Source organism: Molossus molossus, unplaced genomic scaffold (genome assembly GCF_014108415.1).
Source record: "Molossus molossus isolate mMolMol1 unplaced genomic scaffold, mMolMol1.p scaffold_m16_p_12, whole genome shotgun sequence".
NCBI classification, from domain to species: domain Eukaryota; kingdom Metazoa; phylum Chordata; class Mammalia; order Chiroptera; family Molossidae; genus Molossus; species Molossus molossus.
The window spans coordinates 71,130,302-71,142,733 of NW_023425347.1; the positions used below are offsets into that span (position 1 = coordinate 71,130,302).

A 12,432-nucleotide genomic window follows, 5' to 3' on the forward strand; every position below is an offset into this window, starting at 1 on the left:
CGCAGGCCGACACTCTAACCGTTGAGCCAAACCGGCCAGGGCAATATGGCATTCTAGAACAGGCAAGTAGTCTATGGTGGGAAAGGAAATCAAAACAGTGGTTGCCTGTGTGGAGAGGGCATTGACTTGGGGAAAGCATGGGGAAACTTGCTGATTGTAGGAAATAGTTTTTTTATCTTTATAGAGGTTGGCGAGGTATAAGCATTTTTTAAAACTCCTGGAATGGTACCCTTAGTATTGGTACATTTTATGGCATGTAAATTTTATTTTATTAAGAAGTAGATTAGCCCTGGGTGGTTCAGCTGAGCGGTTAGAGCATTTATTTGCCTGTGGACCAGAGGGTTGTGGGTTCAATTCCCAGTCAAGGGCAAGTACCTGGGTTGCAAGTTCAAGAAACTAGTCAATGTGTCTCTCTCCCATCAATGTTTCTCTCTCTCTCTTCCACACCCACTCTATGAAAATCAATGAAAAAATATCATCGGATAAGAATTAACAAAAAATAAATAAAAGTAAACTAGTTAATCCGAGGACATTTTTCCATTTTTTGTTCAGGTAGAGTGGGAGGGAGAGAGAGAGAAAGAGAAACATCGATGTGAAAGGGACACATCGAGTGGTCGCCACCCGCACAACTGACCAGTACAAACTGCAACCGATGTACATGCCCTTAGTGGGAACCGAACCGGGGTCTCTCCGGACCGCAGGCCGATGCTCTAACCGCTGAGCCAAACCGGCCAAGGCTAGTTAATTATTTTTTTAATTAGATTAATGTCAGCCCTGGCCAGTTTGGCTCAGCAATTAGAGCGTTGGCCTGCAGACCATTGAGTCACGGGTTCAATTCTGGCCAAGGGCACGTACCTCAGTTGCAGTTCATCCTGGCCCTGGTCGGGTCGAGTGGGAAGCCGCCAGGTCATGTGACTGTCACATTGATCTTTCTGTCTGTGTGTCTCTCTCTCTCCCTCCCTCCCTCCCACTCTATATGGTGATAAATTAAAAAGTATCCTCGGATGAGGAGTTTTTTTTTAAGTAGGTTAATGTCACCAGTCATGAGACAAGTAGAGATCATAAGCCTTCTGGTGTATTGCATTGAAGATTTGACATTACCTTTGAATTCCTTCCAAAAATTCATAGCCTTGAATCTAACCATTTGGAAACATTATACATACAGTAAACCCTTGATTTTGTAGACCTCAATTTAGTGGACTTCAGATTTAAAGGACAAAATTTCTGGTCCATATGACGTGAACATTAACACCTTGTTCATTTTTTTTTATTTTTTAACCACCTGAGGACATTTTTCCATTTATTGTTCACATAGAGTGGGGAGGAGAGAGAGAGAAACATCAACGTGAAAGGGACACATTGAGTGGCTGCCACCTGCACGACTCAACCAGGGCCAGGGACAAACCGCAACCAAGGTACAGGCCCTTAGCGGAAACTGAACCTGGGTCTCTCAGGACCGCAGGCCAACGCTTTAACAGCTGAGCCAAACCGCCCAGGGCAACACCTTGTTCATTTTTAAATGCTTTTAACCAAGATTTGCTTATAATTAAATTAACAGATACTTTTCTGTCGTTATTGATTCACTGTTATTTTTAACAAATTTTAGCGAATAGGCCATATGCTGGGAAAAAAACACTAGTAATTTCACCAACATAATTACATATCTACAACTATAGTCTACATGTTTAAATCCAAGCATCACTGTTCATAAACAGTTTACAGTGAATGGTTAGCACATGCTCATACCACATCTCAAGCGGCATTTGGTTCTGTTATCTCATGGCCTGACTTTCTGCAGCAGTTTTGTTGTGTTTTATTTTTTTTAATATGTTTTTACTGATTCTTTAGGGGGAGAGAGAGATAGAAATATTGATGTGAGAGAGAAACCGATCGGCTGTCTCTTGCATGCCCCCCACTGGGAATCAAGCCCACAACCTGGCATGTGCCCTGACCAAGAATCGAACTTGAACCTCTCAGTCCATGGGACAATGCTCAGTCCACTGAACTATACCAGCTGGGCTTTATTTTATTTTTTTAATCCTTACCCGAGGATATTTTTCCATTTATCTTCAGATAGAGTGGGAGGGCAGGGTAGAGAAAGAGAAACATCGATGTGAGAGAGAGAGATCGATTGGTTGCCTCCCACACAACCCTGTCCAGGGATGTGGACTGAACTGCAACAGAGGTACGTGCTCTTGACCAGAATCAAACCCGCAACTCCTTTGTCTGATGGCTGACGCTCTAACCACTGAGTCAGACCGACCAGGGCTTTCTGCAGCAGTTTTAATTTGTGCTGGACCGATGTTCCAGTGGGTGCTAAGCTGTGACCCAACCATGTGCATTTGTTTATTCATGGTGACTGGTGAAAACACACATTTGCTAGACCCATTCAGGATAAATTGTAAGTTACAGTAATACATATAAAAAAGTTTTCTGTGAAATTAAACTTTTCGTACGTATTTAATTTTAGTTACACGTGTGTCTACATAAGTAAAAACAGGTAAACTAACTTGTCAATATTTTGACATAACATATTCGGAAAACCTACTTTATTATATAATGGACTTTCGGCTTTAATCGACACCCCCTTGCCTGAATTAGTCCATTATATCAAGGCTTTACTGTATTGAAATTGAGGTTTCTACAAAAGAGATAGAAAATATTCTACAAAAGAAACTAGCCTATACTCTTTTTAAAACATTAAGGTTATGAAAAGACGTTCCAGATTAAAGAAAACCATAGAGAACAAACTAAAGCAACATGTGAACCTAGACTGGGATACTGGATGGGGGAAAAAACAATGTTTTTAAAACTTTGTTTTGCTATAAAAGACATCATTGTTACAGTTTTAGTAAGGGTTGTGATTTAGATAATAGTATTTGTTAACTTTCTGATTTTTACAATTAATACCGTGATCATGTAAGAGAATGTTCTTTTAGGAAAATACATTATAAAGTATTTGAGGGTGATTGACATCAAGTCCTTCATCCTACAAATGGTGCAGGAAAAATATTTACAGAGAATGAATGAATGGTGACGCAAATGTGATAAAGTGACATCACTGATCACTGATAAGAGCAAAGAACAGGTTCTGCCAACTCTGCTTTTGTGGAGCAAGTGCAGAAACAGGGCTTTGAGATAGTGTATTAGATGGAGCTTATTGATGAGTACTGTGCAGCAGCTCAAGGAGTTTGATGGGGAAAACTTTATCACAATTACCAAGGGGGACCTAGAGCCACCTGCAGATGAAGAGGAGAAGAAAATGGAGAAGAGCGAGGCCAAGTTCGAGAACCTCTGCAAACTCTTGAAAGAAATTTCAGATAAGAAGGTTGAGAAGGTGACAATCTCCAGTGGTCTTATGTCTTCACCCTGCTGCATTGTAACTAGCACCTGGGCTGGGCAGCTGACATGGAGTGTATCATGAAAGCCCAGGCACTTTAGGATAACTCTGTAATGAGCTAAAAAGTACCTGAAGATCAACCTCGACCACCCCATTGTGGAAACTATGTGGCAGAAGTCAGAGGCAGATAAGAATGACAAGGTTGTCAATGACCTTGTGCTACTGTTTTAATCTGGGCTCCTCTCTTCTGACTTTTCACATGAGGATCCCCAGACCCACTCCAACCACATGACTGCATGATCAGGCTAGGCCTAGGCGTTGATGAAGATGAAGTGACAACAGAAGAACCCAGTGCTGCTGCTCCTGATGAGAGTCTCCCCATTAATGGTGATGGTGCCTCTTGATAGGGACGAGGTAGATTAAGAGTTTCCTCCTGCAGACCTTGTGCCTTCTGTAGAGTATCTCCATGGCTCCCCCAGCATCCCTGAGTAGCCCCAGCTCACCTGGTTTCCTCTGTTAATGTCTAGTGTTTTTTTTCTCTACTGTTCTCCCTAAGGCAGGATGCAAGAGCCTCAAGCCTTCTCTTCCCTCATTTGCCATCAGATTTGGATGTTGTGTATTGGGGAGGGATGCTTATTTTGTTCTGAAATTAAAGTATGCAAAATAAAAATGAAGCAATTTTTTTTTTGTTTTTGTTTTTTTATCCTCATCTGAGGACATTTTTCCATTTTTTGTACAGACAGAGTGGGAGGGAGAGAGAGGAAGAGAGAGAGAGGGAAACATCGATGTGAAAGGGACACATCGAGTGGCTGCCACCCGCACGACCAACCAGGGCCGGGGACAAACTGCAACCGAGGTACATGCCCTTAGCGGGAACCGAACCCGGGTCTCTCCGGACCGCAGGCGGACGCTCTAACTGCTGAGCCAAACCGGCCAGGGCAAAATGAAGCAATTTTATACAAAAAAATATAAAGAATTAGTTATTGTAATAGGGATGGTGTAGTGAGTGATTGGATAATAAGAAGTAAAGAGTATATGGGCGGGGACTTCCGATCAAGATGGTGGCATAGGTAAGCGAGGTATTGTGTCCTCCCACAACCACATCAAAATTACAACTAAACTACAGAACAGCCATCATTCACAACCTCCTGAAATCAAGATGAATGGAAGTCCTACAACTACAGAATTAAAGAAGCAGCCACGCCGAGACAGGTAGGAAGGGCAGGGGCGCGACAGGCTGGCCCTCCGCCTGTTGTGGATCAAAATCAGGAATGTACCTCGGCTGGGAAGGTCCTCCCTGAGGACTGAGGGGTCCCCGTACCACACCAGGCGCCCCGGTCAGGGTTCCAGTGCCAGGAAGAAAAGTCCCCATAACTTCTGGCTGGAAAAACCAGCGGGAACTGAGGCTCAGGGAGGCTGAGGCAGTTGGAGCCCCAGGCAGCTCCTTTTAAAGGGCCCATTCACGGACTTATCAGACTCACTCCCTCTAAGCTTGGAGGGGAGGCAGCTCGAGGGGTGCCAGGGACATACAGGGAAGAACTGAACTGTTTGGCATTGGAGTAAGGGCTGAAAAGGGGGCTTTCTCCTGGACAGACGTGCTGTCAGAGTCCTTTGTTCCTTTGGTGAGCCCTTCCCTGGGGGCGGCAGAGAGCCGCCATATCTGGGACTCCAGCAACCTGGCTCACACTGGTGGCCCCGCCCTGGTGACTCCCTGAGGTCCCACCCCACCCAAGCTGTTGCCAGTTGCTTTACCATAGGGTTGGCCTGTCTTGGATACTGCTTCAGGTTTTTCTAAATTCTTTCAAACAAGCAGCATCTGGGCTCAGCTAGCCCCATACCTCTCGTTAAGCAATACATAGAAACAAACACAGGGAGGCAGCCAAAATGAGGACACAAAGAAACAGGTCCCAAATGAAAGAACAGAACAAAACCCCAGGAAAAGAACTAAGCGAAATGTGATAAGCAACCTAACAGATGCTGAGTTCGAAACACTGTTTATAAGGATGCTCAATGAACTTGGTGAGAACCTCAGCGAACTTAGTAAGGGCTTTGAGCATAAAGATCAGGCAGAAATGAAGGAGGCACTAACTGAAATATAGAATAATTTATTACAGATTCAATAGTAGAGTAGGTAAAACCAAGAAGCAAACCATCAATTTGGAATATAAGGAAGCAAAAAACACCCAATCAGAACAGCAAAAAGAAAAAAGAATGAGAGTGTAAGGAGCCTCTGGGACAACTTCAAGCGTGCCAACATTCGCTTCTTGGGGGTACCAGGAGAACAAGTCGGAAACCTATTTGAAACAATAATGGCAGAAAACTTCCCTGACTTGGTGAAACAGACATACAAGTCCAGGAAGCACAGAGAGTCCCAAACAAAATGAACCCCAAGAGGTCCACACCAAGACATACCATTAAAATGCAAGAGGTTCAAGACAGACTCTTAAAAGCAGCAAGAGAAAAGCAGTTACCTACAAGAGAGTTCCCATAAGACTGTCAGCTGATTTCTCAAAAGAAACCTTGCAGGCTAGAAGGGAGTGGCAAGAAATATTCAGAATGATGAAAAGCAAGAACCTACAACCAAGATTACTGTATCCTGCAAAGCTGTCATTTAGAATCGATAGCCATATAAAGAGTTTTCCAGTCAAGGAAAAGCTAAAGGAGTTCATCACCACCAAATCATTATATGAAATGATGAAGGGTCTTTTTGAAGAAAAAGATAAAAAAATATGAACAAACAAAATGGCAACGGATACATGTCTATCAACAATTGAATCTATAAACAAAATGAACAAGCAGAACAGAAACATTCTCTTAAATATAGAGAACATTTTGTTGGTTGCCAGATGGGAGGGGAGTTGGGGGAATGAGTGAAAAAGGTGAAGGGATTAAGTACAACTTGGTTATTAGACTGACAAACATCAAAGGGAACAAGCGTTGGGGGCGTTGGTAAGAAATAAACCAAAGAACTTATGCATGTATGTATAACCAATGGACACAGACAACAGTGTGGGGAAAGGCAGGAGTGGGTAGGAGGGGTTCAGTGGGGGAAAAATGAGGAACATCTGTAATACATTCAACAATTAAAAGAAAAAAGAGTATATGGGCGGACGGGATTGGGAGGAGGGTGTCAATGGGGGGAAAAGGAGAAACATCTGTAACAAAAATACTATTTTTTTAAAAAAAACTTTGTAACAAGAAAAATAAGAGAGTACTAAACAATATAGATATTACAGATATAAGGAGCAGTCACTAACCCTAGGGCTAAGATGAGCACTCAAGGACTGAGATCCAGACCTTGTTGCTGAGGTGCTTCTCCAGGAAAGATGCTGGAAATCTGCCTTCTAGCATACTCCATAATGCTGTTCATGGGAGATATCTTCCTGCTACAAAATTACTCAAGTCAGTTCACTTGTACTTCAGAACCTGGTGTAGCAGGAACTGCGTGCTACAGGAGTCTGCTGAATAAGTACACTGGAAAAAAGAAACAAAAGTCTCTCCATTGTTCTACTGATAAACATTAGCATGCAGGCTAACAAGGAGAAAACATTTTTTTTTTAGGGAGCGGGAGAGAGAGAAACATCGATGAGAGAGAACATTGATTGGCTGCCTCCTACATGCACCCCACTGGGGATCGGGCCCACAACCTGGGCATGTGCCCTGACCGGGAATCGAACCAGTGACCTCTTGGTGCATGGGTTGACACTCAACTGCTGAGCCATACCCGCCAGGCTGACAAGGGAAACATTTTGAAGTGCCCAGAAACATTTATACAGAGCAGACGGAACATGACTTTGGAATTAAGAGGCAATGAATTGATAACTACCGCAGGGTTCTATCATTTTTCATACTAACTAGCCAGTATTCACTTTCAGAACAGAGCCCCTAACTGAGGACAAAACTGTTGGAAATAGAATCCAGATTGAGCTGCAGAGACAGAGAGAGAGGAAAAAAAGACAAGGTTCAGCTAAAGGGAGAGAAGGTGAGGCAGGGGAATAACCAAACATCAAAGAAAGTGAGCCACCATTTTTTTAACTCTTCATTAAATCATTAAAACATAATGTTTAAAAAAGCTATCTTAACCTACATTCACAAAAATTAAGCACATACAAATGAAGGAGAAATAGATTTAAAGTTAGAATTGGGAAAAAACGATACCCACATTTTGGCAGGAAAAACCCCAGTATATGTATAATAGAATCCCTGCCCTCCACCTCACAAAAAAGAACCCAAACAAAGGAATAACTTAAATGCTAAAAAGTATAGTAATTCAGGAATAATTTACAATAAGATGGCTACAAATTAAAAGGATAGCCAGAACAGTCAACACCTAGATAGTCCTGAAATACTAGACTCATAAAGACCAAGTGACTTATAAAAGAAAATCAGCCCTGGTTTGGCTCAGCTGTTAGAGTGTTGGCCTGAGGACCAGAGTCCCGGGTTCGGTTCCTGCTAGGGGCAGGTACCCAAAAAAAGAAAGAAAATCAGAGGCACTTTACAACAAAGTTTTATAACACGTCAGTGGAGTAACAGTATAGTATTCAAGAAAAGAAAATGTGAGCCAAGGAGTTTATAGGCAAGTGTCAATGTATAGAAACAGAATACTGTTCCCTAAGGCTTTTCTGAGTAAACTACTGGACAACAGGCTTCAGAACAACCAAACTGACCAGAAAGCAGCAAAAGGAATGGGGTAAATGTTAAATACATGGTTAGTTGTAGAACTAAGACTGAGAGTATGTAATAGCTCTATGGCTCTGATAGTCTAGATACAGCATAACTTTTTTTAATGTGTTTTTTTATTGATTTTTAAAAAATTTTTATTTGTTTTTGTTACAGATGTTTCTCATTTTTCCCCCAATGACACCCTCCTCCCCTTCCCCCACCCCATCCCCAGCTTTGTTGTCTATGTTCATTGTTCATGCATACATGCATGTAAGTTCTGTAGTTTATCTTTCTTTCTTACCGCTGCATAGTACTCCATTGTGTACATGTACCACAGCTTTTTTAATCCACTCATCTGGTAGACGCTTGGGTTGTTTCCACATCTTAGCTATAGTAAATAGTGCTGCTATGAACATAGGGGTACATATATTCTTTCTGATTGGTGTTTCAGGTTTCTTAGGGTATATTCCAAAAGTGGGATCATTGGGTCAAATGGCAGTTTAATTTTTAACTTTTTGAGGTAACACCATAGTGTTTTCCATAGGGGCTGCACCAATCTGCATTCCCACTAGCAGTGTACTAGAGTCCCCTTTTCTCCACACCTTCGCCAACACTTGTTTGATGATTTGTTGATGGCGGCCATTCTGACAGGTGTGAGGTGATACCTCATAGTTGTTTTTTATTGATTTTTAGAGAGAGAAACATCGATGAGAGATAACATCAATTGGTTGCCTCCTGTATGTCCCCCGCTGGGAATTGGGCCCACAACTTGGGCATGTGCCCTGATCAAGAATGAACTGGCAACCTCTTGATGCATGGGTCATTGCTCAACCACTGAAACGCACCGTCTGGGCCAGCATAACTATTTTAATGGAGAAGAGATGTACAAAAAATAAACATTCTTACCCCTGGCCAGTTTGGCGTAGTGGTTAGAGCATCGGACCGTGGACCAATGAGTCGTGGATTCTATTCAGGTCAAGGGCACATCAGTTGCCGTTCATCCCGGCCCTGGTCGGGGTCGTGCAGGAGGCAGCCAGTCAGTGTTTCTGTCTCTCCCTCCCTCCTACTCTATCTGAAGGAAAATGGAAAAATATCCTCAGGTGAGGATTAAAAAAATAAATAAACATTTAAAAATCATATTGGTGGTATAATATTGATATTGTTATCCTGGGACCATTGTAATGGAATAAAGCTATTAACTATGATTTATACCTTGTGTCCTTGAAAATCAGGATTCTTGGTATAGAAAAAAGGAAATACAGGTATAAGATAGAAATATTCTGTAGAGCCCCAAGGTACTCGAGTTGAATTAGAAATAGCAATAAGAAGTACTTATCTTTGGAAAAGTGTGTGTGTGTGTGTGTGCGTGTGTGTGTGTATGTATATGTATATATATATTCCTCTCCCGCATCAGGCTCTGTCCGCTGAAAAGATCAAAAAACAGTGACCAATCCCATAGCAATGATCATCCCTCGTGCTCAGATTATGATCTTGAAATACCATTTCTGGAAAGAACATTTATTGAAAGATAAACTTGGAATATTTTGTCATACTAAGTAGCAAAGAAATAATTGAAGACAACTATGGTTGTATCAAAAGGATTCAGAAGCCAAATTAAGAGGTTCCCACTGGCCAAACATGGGATATTTCATGTATCAAGGATAATCCAACTATAATTAAATTGGTACGTTTACAGTAATACCTCATCTTAGAAACAAGCATGCATTTTATTTTTTCTATGTGAATTGTACCACTTAGTCACCAAATAGAGGAAGTTTTTTTTTATGGAAGTATATTAGTTAATAAAAAAGGAATGATAGCCCTGGCTAGTTAGAGCGTTGGCCTGCAGTCCAGAGAGGCCCAGGTTCAGTTCCTGCTAAGGGCTCGTACCTCAGGTGCAATTTGTCCCTGGCCCTGGTTGGGTCATGTAGGTGGCAGCCACCCGATGTGTCCCTTTCACGTCAATCTTTCTCTCTCTCTCTCTTTCTCTCTCTCCCTCCCGCTCTATCTGAACAAAAAATGAAGAAAAAAAAATTGTCCTCAGGTGAGGATTTAAAAAAAAAAAAAATTAGGTCATTGTTTTACAGCCTGTAGTGAGTTAATAGTTTAAGGCCGTAGGCATCAATGCATGCCACCATCACAAAAAGAAGCACAACCGTACATGTGTGTCTCCTAAAGGAAAAACACAAAATCAGCAAGAAGTTGCCTTGCCGCCCTGGCCGGTTTGGCTCAGCGGTTAGAGCGTCGGCCTGCGGTCCAGAGAGACCCGGGTTTGGTTCCCGCTAAGGGCATGTACCTCGGTTGCAGTTTGTCCCCGGCCCTGGTTGGTTCATGTGGGTGGCAGCCACTCGATGTGTCCCTTTCACGTCGATGTTTCTCTCTCTCTCCCTCCCACTCTATCTGAACAAAAAATGGAAGAATGTCCTCAAGTGAGGATAAAAAAAAAAAAAGAAGTTGCCTTGCCAAAATAAACAGGAGGGAGTAGATTCTGTAACCTCTGGAACCAACTGCCAATTTATAGGAAATACAAAAGTATAAAGTTTTTTCTTCTTTTAATTTTTTTTTTTTTTATCCTCACCCGAGGACATTTTTCCATTTTTTGTTCAGATAGAGTGGGAGGGAAAGAGAGGGGGAGAGAGAGAGAGAGACATCGACGTGAAAGGGACACATTGAGTGGCTGCCACCCGCACAACCCAACCAGGGCCGGGGACAAACAGCAACCGAGGTACGTGCCCTTAGCGGGAACCGAACCCAGGTTTCTCCAGACTGCAGGCCATTGCTCTAACCGCTGAGCCAAACTGGCCAGGGCAAGTATAAGGTTTTTTCAATACACACAAAAGCAAAGATGTAAACACTCTAAGTCAGGAGAGGGTTTTGTTTTTTTTCCAAATGAGGCTTATAAAATGTTTGCAAGAAATTTTGCCTGTTTTATGCAATATTCTGTATGTTAATATTTTTTTAAATCATTGGAAAGAGATCGAAGCTATCACATAAATAGGGGCGGTACTTCTGAAAACCCCTAGATAGAATGTGACTAAAAACAGGAGTTTTACTGGGCAAAGGTGTGATGACCACCATAACGAGAAAGGTATCTTAAGACTGAGAAACAAAACAGGTGAAATCATAGAATTTAATATAGGGTAATTTACTTAATGGAAGTTTGGGTTGAAGACCTAGCAACTCTGCGTAGATTATTATCCACTGCAGTTTTCTGTTACTATACTTTTTTTTTTATCCTCACCCGAGGACATTTTTCCATTTTTTGTTCAGATAGAGTGGGAGTGAGAGAGAGGAACAGAGAGAGAGAGAGAAACATCGATGTGAAAGGAACACATCGAGTGGCTGCCACCCGCACGACCGACCAGGGCCGGGGACAAACTGCAACCGAAGTACATGCCCTTAGCGGGAACTGAACCCGGGTCTCTCAGGACCGCAGGCCGACGCTCTAACCGCTGAGCCAAACCGGCCAGGGCGACATTTTTATAGTATTAACTCAGGTTCTAGTAAGTGACAAGACAAAGGGACAAAAATGCAGTAGCACCAGAGGCCATACCTCCTGGTAGTTTTGTGATCAGTGATTGCGTATAATTGATACAGTTAACCAGTTTGACATTTATCTTAGTTGTCATATCATTTTGGCTGTTAATAACAAATATTTATGGCTTCATTTTAAGGAGCACAGATAATCATCAATTAATTGGAAGGCTTTGATATGCTTGCTAAGGACAGTGAAATTGGTCAAAAGTCACAGCATGAAACTTAAAAATCAAATGAAATCGAGACACAGAGATGGAGTTGGTTTTGTTCACATCTACATCTATAAACTAGGCCTATTAACACAAAATAAGAAAACAGCTTTTATCTGTGGGGGACTCCTACCCGCACTATTCCATCCAGAAGAGCATTTTTATCTGTCCGTCATATTCTGTCACTGTTTTATCAATTTATATAGGGAGTAAGTATTTGTATCTGCTTGTTCTAGTGTAGTGGTTCTTACCTTGACAGGGAGAAATTATAAACCTGCTGGGGCCCTACGCCTGGAGATTTTGATTCAGAAGCTCTGTAGTGGAGTCTGGGCATCTTTCTGTTTGTGTAATGTTTTGTGGTCATTTGTGCCAAAAAGCCATTTCTTACTTTATTACCAGGTTTTAAAGTTTAGGCTTAGACCAGTGTCATTCTCACATTTTCTATGCAGTTAGTTATTATTAAGCCCTGTCTATTGCTCTTAACACTTAACATCCTTTTCCTCATATTTTCCTTTTTACATCTGTTGTCTTCATTACTTTCCTGGACTATGGAATTGGTCTCCTAAAGGTCTCCTAGTTGATGTTTAAACCCCTCAAATACATTCTTCAAGCTGCTTACCAGACTGTTGTAAACTAATGATTGGCTCATTATTATCTTTGTTTATGAAAGATGGATCTTCATTA

At 41.9% G+C, this 12,432-nt stretch overlaps 1 protein-coding gene across 3 annotated transcripts in view; it reads left to right on the forward strand.

Moving 5' to 3' along the window:
- The window catches only part of GPBP1L1 (GC-rich promoter binding protein 1 like 1), a 60,051-nt gene that overhangs the window by 31,035 nt on the left and 16,584 nt on the right, over positions 1 to 12,432 (forward strand). The gene's annotated exons all lie outside the window — the stretch shown is intronic.